Below are 8,436 nucleotides of genomic sequence, written 5' to 3'. Positions count from 1 at the left end.
TAAAAATAGGACTTCTTGCTCGTCTATGGGGAGCATGACTATTTTGCCTAAAAAAGTATATAACACAATTTGTCAACTGAAATGAACTTAATGTAAAAGTTTCATTGTTTGCCAGATTATCTCACTGGGAACATATTTAATAGTTTTGACAAGAGGGCAGAAATTATTTGGGAAACATGGAGGGATCAGAGGAGCCTCTCAATATGTCTCTAGGTTTATCAGCAGCTTCCCCTTTATGCCATGTCTGTATTTTGTGGGGGCCAAGCACTCCAGAAAGCCCAAGGCACAGCTCAGACTCTTCCCCCCCTTGAGTGGGGAGGACAAAAGCCCCTTTACCCCACACCTTGCTCTCTCACCACATCTTTGTGACTTCTCATCAATGGAGGCAAGTGATTCTCAGCCTGGAAGTGATTCTGTCCTCCAGGGGACATCCGTCACTACCTAGAGCCATTTGCTAATGGTATGAACGGGTAAAGGCCTATGATGTGACTAAACACATTATGTTGCTCAAGATAGCCACCGACAATAAAGAATTATCTGGCCCTAAATGTCAGTAGTGCTGAGAATGGGAACTCTGGTGCCAGCTGAAACTTGACTGGACTTAGGCTGGAGTGGAGTGGTAGGATAAATTGCCTCGGGGCTTGTAGGACACAGAAATCTAAGCGGGAAACACTGGGGATACTGGTCTGAGGTTAAAGGCCAGGAGAATCAGAAGGTGACAGGTTTAAGAAAAATGAAGCAGAATCCCTCTCCCTCCTACATTGCTGTCAGGGAAAGAGAAGAAAGCAAAACCTGTGGGAATGGTCACCCACTGCAATAGGGGCTAATGGGAAGTCACCGCTAAAGAGCAAATGTGACATATAGTAACAAGCATCATTATCATAAAGGAAGCCCCAGAGCTATAACCGCTATCAAGCTCTCTTCTCTTCTGGCATCTTCAAGCTCTCTAAGCCCTTCCTCCTTGAAAGGAGACACCTAATGGCAACTGACTTTGAGTTTCTTTCCCTTGTCATTATTTTTTCCCCTCTCTGGCTCTTTCCTCTTTGTTTCTCCTTCCCCTTGTAAGAAAAGTGACAGGTGCTAGCTATGTTAGGCCTCTAAAGTGAAGTGAGTGCAGAAGTCTCTCATCCTTACATAGTTCCATGGCTTGTGGAGGCTGAGGAATCGGTCATGTTCTCGTGGTGCTGAGAGAGCGCCATGGTAGGACACACCAAAATACAGTCTTCTGATGACCCAGGAAGCCAGTCTGTAGACAGTCTACTGGGACATCTGCTCACTAGAACCTGGCCTGACCTGAGGGGTTCTGTCAAACAAACTCTAGAGTCAAACTCTCTTGGCTTCATGGGAAAACTAATGTTGAAATTTTATCTATTAGTGAAGAGGCCCGAGGCCCCCAGGATATACAAAATGTGTTCTGAATGGATGATTCCCTAACAGAAACAGGGTTAATCATCTGTTAAATGAGTCTCCAAAAATAACACTGAAACTTGAACATAAATAGATATTTTTGGTAAATCCTCACAAAGACTAATACATTAAACCCTGCCAGTCATTTATGTACCAAACATGATGAGCTTTATCAGCTCAGCTCTGGAAAGTATGCTGGATTTCTTTTTTGTCACTAAAGACGTGTTGTGATAGAGTTGACTGAAGAGCTACTAGTGACAAGGAAAGATAACTAGTGGTCACATGAGTTAGTGGTCTAGGACTGTTAAAATGGGAGCAAAGTGGAATTCTTGGACAAGCTAGGCTTCTGGTAAATCAGTCAGTCAAAATGCAGGCAGCCTGCTGGGAGGTGTGCCTGCAGGTTTTGCTAGCTTGACCCGCGTGGAACAATCAGGCTGGTCGTACGATAATTGGCTATTCTTGGAAAGCAAAATAACTTGATCCAAATAAATAATAAATAAATAATATTGTAGAACTGGGGGCATTTCCATTTCTTCATCATAGAAATGGGCTACCAAACCCACTTAAAAGACAATGTGACAATTTACCTATTATAATAAAGAGTCTGACCCCACCTTCATTCCATAAACAAACAGACAAACAAATAAATCAAAGGGGCTAACAAACTAAGCAACATATTACAAACAACAAAGAACATTTTCAGGCCAATATATTAAGTTCAATGTATCATTCAACTGGTTTCATGTTTCCCTCATTATATTGTTTTTGCTTTTTGTCAGTAAGGGCAAGTTATTTTAAGAACACAGGGGAAATAGACGCATGGGGTGAGCTAGGCCAAACCACAGAGGCTGTGGATTCAAAAACTGGTAATATTGAGGAAGGTGTTACCTTTATGGGGATGGGTTTGCCATAGAAACTGTAAACAAGTAATATGGGAGATATATTTACAAAAGGCCAAGCATGCTAGTCAGTGGCCCAACAACTCTGATGAATTTGTGTCTCAAAAAAGCATACTCTAGCATGGTAGTCATGGCAGCCATTGAATGAAGAATCAGAATTTGATTCCTCATTTCCTATAGGCTGCCAAGGCTGCCATGTTATCTAGACTTGTGGGCTCACTGCTTTTTATACTAACTGATTAAGCTTTTGACTTGCAGATGAAAAGAGAAGAACACTTCAGCCTTCAGAGGGTCTATGCTCTTAAATATGTATAAAAATCGTTTTGGGGCCCATTACAGACTCACTTGTCCCATTGTTTTCTGTGCCAGGACGCCTACTCAAGTGTTCAGAGCAACTGTCCTGGGTGTGACATATCAGAGTGAAAGAGAGAAGAGAGCTCACTGACCTCACTTTGTGAAAATTCAACAATAGCCAAAGTTTATTGAGCACTTCTTATGAGCCAACCACTATGCTCAACACTTGATATGTATTAACACATATAATCCTCACCTTCCCCAACATCCAACTGTCTTAGTGTGTGAGTGGGTCTGACTGTAGTATGGACAGGTGCCAGCAAAATAAATGGTCACTGTTAATTCTATCTACATGGCATGAACTTGTCTTCAAATTAGGGCTATTCATTGAAGTGAAAGAGTGTTACATGAAGTTAAGATGAAACTCCTTAGATAGAGATAGTACCAATGGGTTAGCAGCATCACACTCACTTTTCTACCCTCCCGTCAGGTGGTCGGAGAAGGCAATGGCACCCCACTCCAGTACTCTTGCCTGGAAAATCCCATGGACGGAGGAGCCTGGTAGGCTGCAGTCCATGGGGTCACTAAGAGTCAGACACGACTGCGCAACTTCACTTTCACTTTTCACTTTCATGCATTGGAGAAGGAAATGGCAACTCACTCCAGTGTTCTTGCCTGGAGAATCCCAGGGACCGGGGAGCCTGGTAGGCTGCCGTCTATGGGGTCGCACAGAGTTGGACATGACTGAAGCGACTTAGTAGCAGCAGCAGCAGCGTCAGATGGTTCACCTTCAAAGGCTAAACCCTGGAAATTATAAAATAATTTAGGAAAGAAAGTAGCTTTCTTTTAAGAGGAGAACAATAAATGATTTCTGGATATTGGAATAGATAGTACATTTGTCACTGTCTTGGTTTATCTGGAGCATTTCCTCTCTCCAACCATACTTCATTGAGAGTTGCCCGGGTTTACTCAATCGGCAAATGAAGCTCATCATTTCACTAATCACTTAGTTCCTGTGACTGTTTTCATTGCCTAACTCTAGAAATCCTTGCTGTAAAGACGTGGTTATCAGCTGTGGTTGATTTTGCTATGCCTCCAAGGATGTTTTGATTGCCACACAAGGGGAAAAGGACTTTGCTACTGGCACCTAATGAGTAGAGGGCAGGAATGATGCTGAACTTTTTATATTGCATGGGGTAGCTCCTATAATAGATAATTACCCAGTCTAGAATATTAATAGTGCCAAGGTGGAATAACTCTGCTCTAGAATTTAGAAATGGAGAAGGAAATGGCAACCGACTCCAGTATTCTTGCCTGGAGAATCCCAGGGACAGGGAAGCCTGGTGGGCTGCCGTCTATGGGGTCGCACAGAGTCGGACAGGACTGAAGCAACTTAGCAGCAGCAGTTTCAGACTTTAGAGAACTCCTTTATCATGGAAATTCCTCACCATAGAGGATTCTAATTTCATAGTTCAGAACTCTGTATGTTTACCCAGCAAGCCTAGTGATTCTGATGCAAAGGGTCTCTGGATCAGATTTTGAAAAATACTACTCTAGGTTTGTAGTTTTTATCTTATGTTCATCTAGGACACATAATATCTACATTCCTCTGCTTAGAGAGTTTTAATTTGATAACTACTTTTCTTGTTTTATTGCATATCATATAACTCACCAGGAAGAGATGAAATGTCTCATATTTTCAAACATATTGATATTACCTATTAGTGTAATAAATATAATATTGCAAACAAGCTTTGATGTTTTCTTGACTATGAGTGTGTTTTTTACTGGTGTTGATACACAGTGTTTGGATATATTGGGCCAATACTGCTTCCCAGTTTTAGACAGGCAAGCATCATTTCATACCTAGGACACCATGTGTCAAAGGCAGATTGTTAGGTATGATGACAAAGGTGAAAAGATGTGTTATTCATTGAGTGTTAAAAGTGATGACCACTACAGGGGATTTCTGATGAAATGAAGAGTCATTGCAATGACTTTGAGCATTGTTAACTCGTTTCCTCACTCTCTGTCCTCTCTCTGTCTCTGTGTCTCTCATCTCTCTCTCTCTCATATACATGTATGTATATGGCAAAACCTAGATGAAAAGCCTATACATTCATTTTCCATTGAATTCAGGCTGCTTAACAAGTTCACATTGCATTCTCAGTGGTAATGGATACATAATTAATGTGTTACTTAAAGCAGGCAAAAATGCACAGGCCTCAGGGCAATCTTCTCTGGGCAATCCCCACCCTGAATTAAAATCAGATGCTACTATGAGAATCAAAAGGCAGTGAAACAAAAATGTTTCCTGACAGATCTAACAGTACGCATCATAGTAGAAAGAGGCCTGGCTTTGAAATCAGACAAATGTAGATTACAATTCTGGACCCTCCATTTATTATCTGAGTAGTCTTTGACAGAAAATCTCCCAGAGGCCCATTTTTTTGTATCTGTGCTATAGTAATTATAGCATCATGGCTTCCCTGGTGGCTCAGACAATAAAGAATCTGCCTGCAATGCAGGAGACCTGGGTTCAATCCCTGGGTTGGTAATATCCGCTGGAGAAGGAAATGGCTACACATTCTAGTATTCTTGCCTAGAGAATTCCATGGACAAAGGAGCTTGGTGGGCTACAGTCCATAGTGTCACAAAGAGTCGGATACAACTGAGTGACTAACAATAATAGCATCTACTTCATAGATTTATTGTGAAGATTAAGCAATGAGACAGTATATGTACAATGCCAAGTATATAATGCATGTGTGCATGCTAGGTCACTTCAGTCTTGTCTGACTCTTTGTGACCCCATGAACTGTAGTCCACCAGGTTCCTCTGTCCATGCAATTTTCCAGTCAAGAATACTGAAGTGGGTTGCCATGCCCTGCTGCAGGGGATCTTCCTGAACCAGGGATTGAACCCAAGTCTCCTGCGGCTCCTGCACTGCAGGCAAATTCTTTCCACTGTGCCCCCAGGGAAGCTCCAAGTATATAATAGGTGTATGCAAATGGTAGTTACTAAATAAAATATATTAACTTGCTTTATTCTCAACCAATTTATATTCACTTAGATTGTAATCCATACATTTAAAATAAATTTTCAAAGATTGACATTTTTCTTTTTAAGGTTTTATAGTTTACTTATTATTACTATTTCTATTATTTTTCATTATGATTTTTATTACTTTAATTTATCAGCTTGACTAGAATCAAAACAAGTCTGACATTTCTGAAAGAAGAACTTCAGGGTGAGCTCATTTCAATTCAGTTCAGTTCAGTTCAGTCACTCAGTCGTGTCTGACTCTTTGCGACCCCATGAACCACAGCAAGCCAGGCCTCCCTGTCCATCACCAACCCCCAGAGTCCACCCAAACTCATGCCCATTGAGTCAGTGATGCCATCCAACCATCTCATCCTCTGTCATCCCCTTCAGCTCCTGCCCTCAAACTTTCCCAGCATCAGGGACTTTTCAAATGAGTCAGCTCTTTACATCAGGTGGCCAAAGTATTGGGGTTTCAGCTTCAACATCAGACCTTCCAATGAACACCCAAGACTGATTCTCCTTTAGGATGGACTGGTTGGATCTCCTTGCAGTCCAGGGGACTCCCAAGAGTCTTCTCCAGCACCACAGTTCAAAAGCATCAATTCTTCGGTGCTCAGCTTTCTTTATAGTCCAACTCTCACAACCATACATGACTATTGGAAAAACCATAGCCTTGACTAGATGGACCTTTGTTGGCAAAGTAATGTCTCTGCTTTTAAATATGCTATCTAGGTTGGTCATAACTTCCTTCCAAGGAGTAAGAGTCTTTTAATTTCATGGCTGCAATCACCATCTGCAGTGATTTTGGAGCCCCAAAATTTAGTCTGACACTCTTTCCACTGTTCTTCATCTATTTCCCATGAAGTGATGGGACCAGATGCCATGATCTTAGTTTTCTGAATGTTGAGCTTTAAGCCAACTTTTTCATTCTCCTCTTTCACTTTCATCAAGAGGCTCTTTAGTTCTTCTTCACTTTCTGCCATAAGGATGGTGTCATGTGCATACCTGAGGTTATTGATATTTCTCCCAGCAATCTTGATTCCAGCTTGTGCTTCCTCCAGCTCAGCATTTCTCATGATGCATATAAGTTAAATACGTAGGGTGACAATGTACAGCTCTGATGTACTCCTTTTCCTATTTGGAACAAGTCTGTCGTTTCATGTCCAGTTCTAACTGTTGCTTCCTGACCTGCATACAGATTTCTCAAAAGGCAGGTCAGGTGGTCTGGTATTCCCATCTCTTTCAGAATTTTCCACAATTTGTTGTGATCCACACAGTCAAAGTTTTTGGCATAGTCAATAAAGCAGAAATAGATGTTTTTCTGGAACTCTCGTTTTTTCGATGATTCAGCGGATGCTGGCAATTTGATCTCTGGTTCCTCTGCCTTTTCTAAAACCAGCTTGAACATCTGGAACTTCACGGTTCATTTATTCCTGAAGCCTGTCTTGGAGAATTTTGAGCATTACCTTACTAGCATGTCAGATGAGTGCAATTGTGCGGTAGTTTGAGCATTCTTTGGCATTCCCTTTCTTTGGGATTGGAATGAGAACTGACCTTTTCCAGTCCTGTGGCCACTGCTGAGTTTTCCAGATTTGCTGGCATATCAAGTGCAGCACTTTCACAGCATCATCTTTAAGGATTTGAAATAGGCTCAGCTGGAATTCCATCACCTGCACTAGCTTTGTTCATAGTGATACTTCCTAAGGCCCACTTGACTTTGCATTCCAGGATGTCTGGCTCTAGGTGAGTGATCTCACCATCGTGGTTAACTGGATTGTGAAGATCTTTTTTGTACAGTTCTTTTGTGTATTCTTGCCACCTGTTCTTAATATCTTCTGCTTCTGTTAGGTCCATATCCTTTCTGTCCTTTATTGAGCCCATCTTTACATGAAATTTTCCCTTGGTATCTAGTTTTCTTGAAGAGATCTCATCTTTCTCATTCTATTGTTTTCCTCTATTTCTTTGCATTGATCCCGGAGGAAGGCTTTCTTATCTCTCCTTGCTATTCTTTGGAACTCTGCATTCAAATGGGTGTATCTTTCCTTTTCTCCTTTGCTTTTCACTTCTCCTCTTTTCACAGCTATTTGTAAGGTCCTCAGACAGCCATTTTCCTTTTTTGCATTTCTTTTTCCTGGGGATGGTCCTGATCCCTGTCTCCTGTACAATGTCACAAACCTCTGTCCATAGTTCATCAGGCACTCTGTCTATCAGATCTAGTCCCTTAAATGTATTTGTCACTTCCACTGTATAAGCATAAGGGATTTTATTTAGGTCATACCTGAATGGTTTAGTGGTTTTCCCCACTTTCTTCAATATAAGTATGAATTTGGCAATAAGAAGTTCATGATCTGAGCCACAGTCAGCTCCCAGTCTCGTTTTTGCTGACTGTATAGAGCTTCTCCATCTTTGGTTGCAAAGAATATAATCAATCTGACTTCACTGTTGGCCATCTGGTGATGCCCATGTGTAGATTCTTCTCTTGTGTTGTTGGAAGAGGATGTTTGCTATGACCAGTGCATTCTCTTGGCAAAACTCTTATTAGCCTTTGCCCTACTTCATTCTGTACTTCAAGTCCAAATTTGCCTGTTACTCCAGGCGTTTCCTGACTTACTACTTTTGCATTCCAGTCCCATATAATGAAAAAAAAAAAAAAAAACAGCTCATTTACTCACTTCCAAAGAACATTGTATCATACAAGAAGGGTTAATTGTTGTACTCCACTTGAATTTTTCCTTTTTTGGTACTGAAACATAAATAAAACATGGAGTTTAAATTGTTGAGCAAAAGTAGT

The sequence above is a fragment of the Giraffa tippelskirchi genome, chromosome X, assembly GCF_054371585.1.
Source record: "Giraffa tippelskirchi isolate mGirTip1 chromosome X, T2T-mGirTip1v1.2.pri, whole genome shotgun sequence".
Taxonomy (NCBI): domain Eukaryota; kingdom Metazoa; phylum Chordata; class Mammalia; order Artiodactyla; family Giraffidae; genus Giraffa; species Giraffa tippelskirchi.
The sequence above is the reverse complement of the archived record's forward strand: the minus strand, read 5'-3'. Positions refer to the sequence as shown.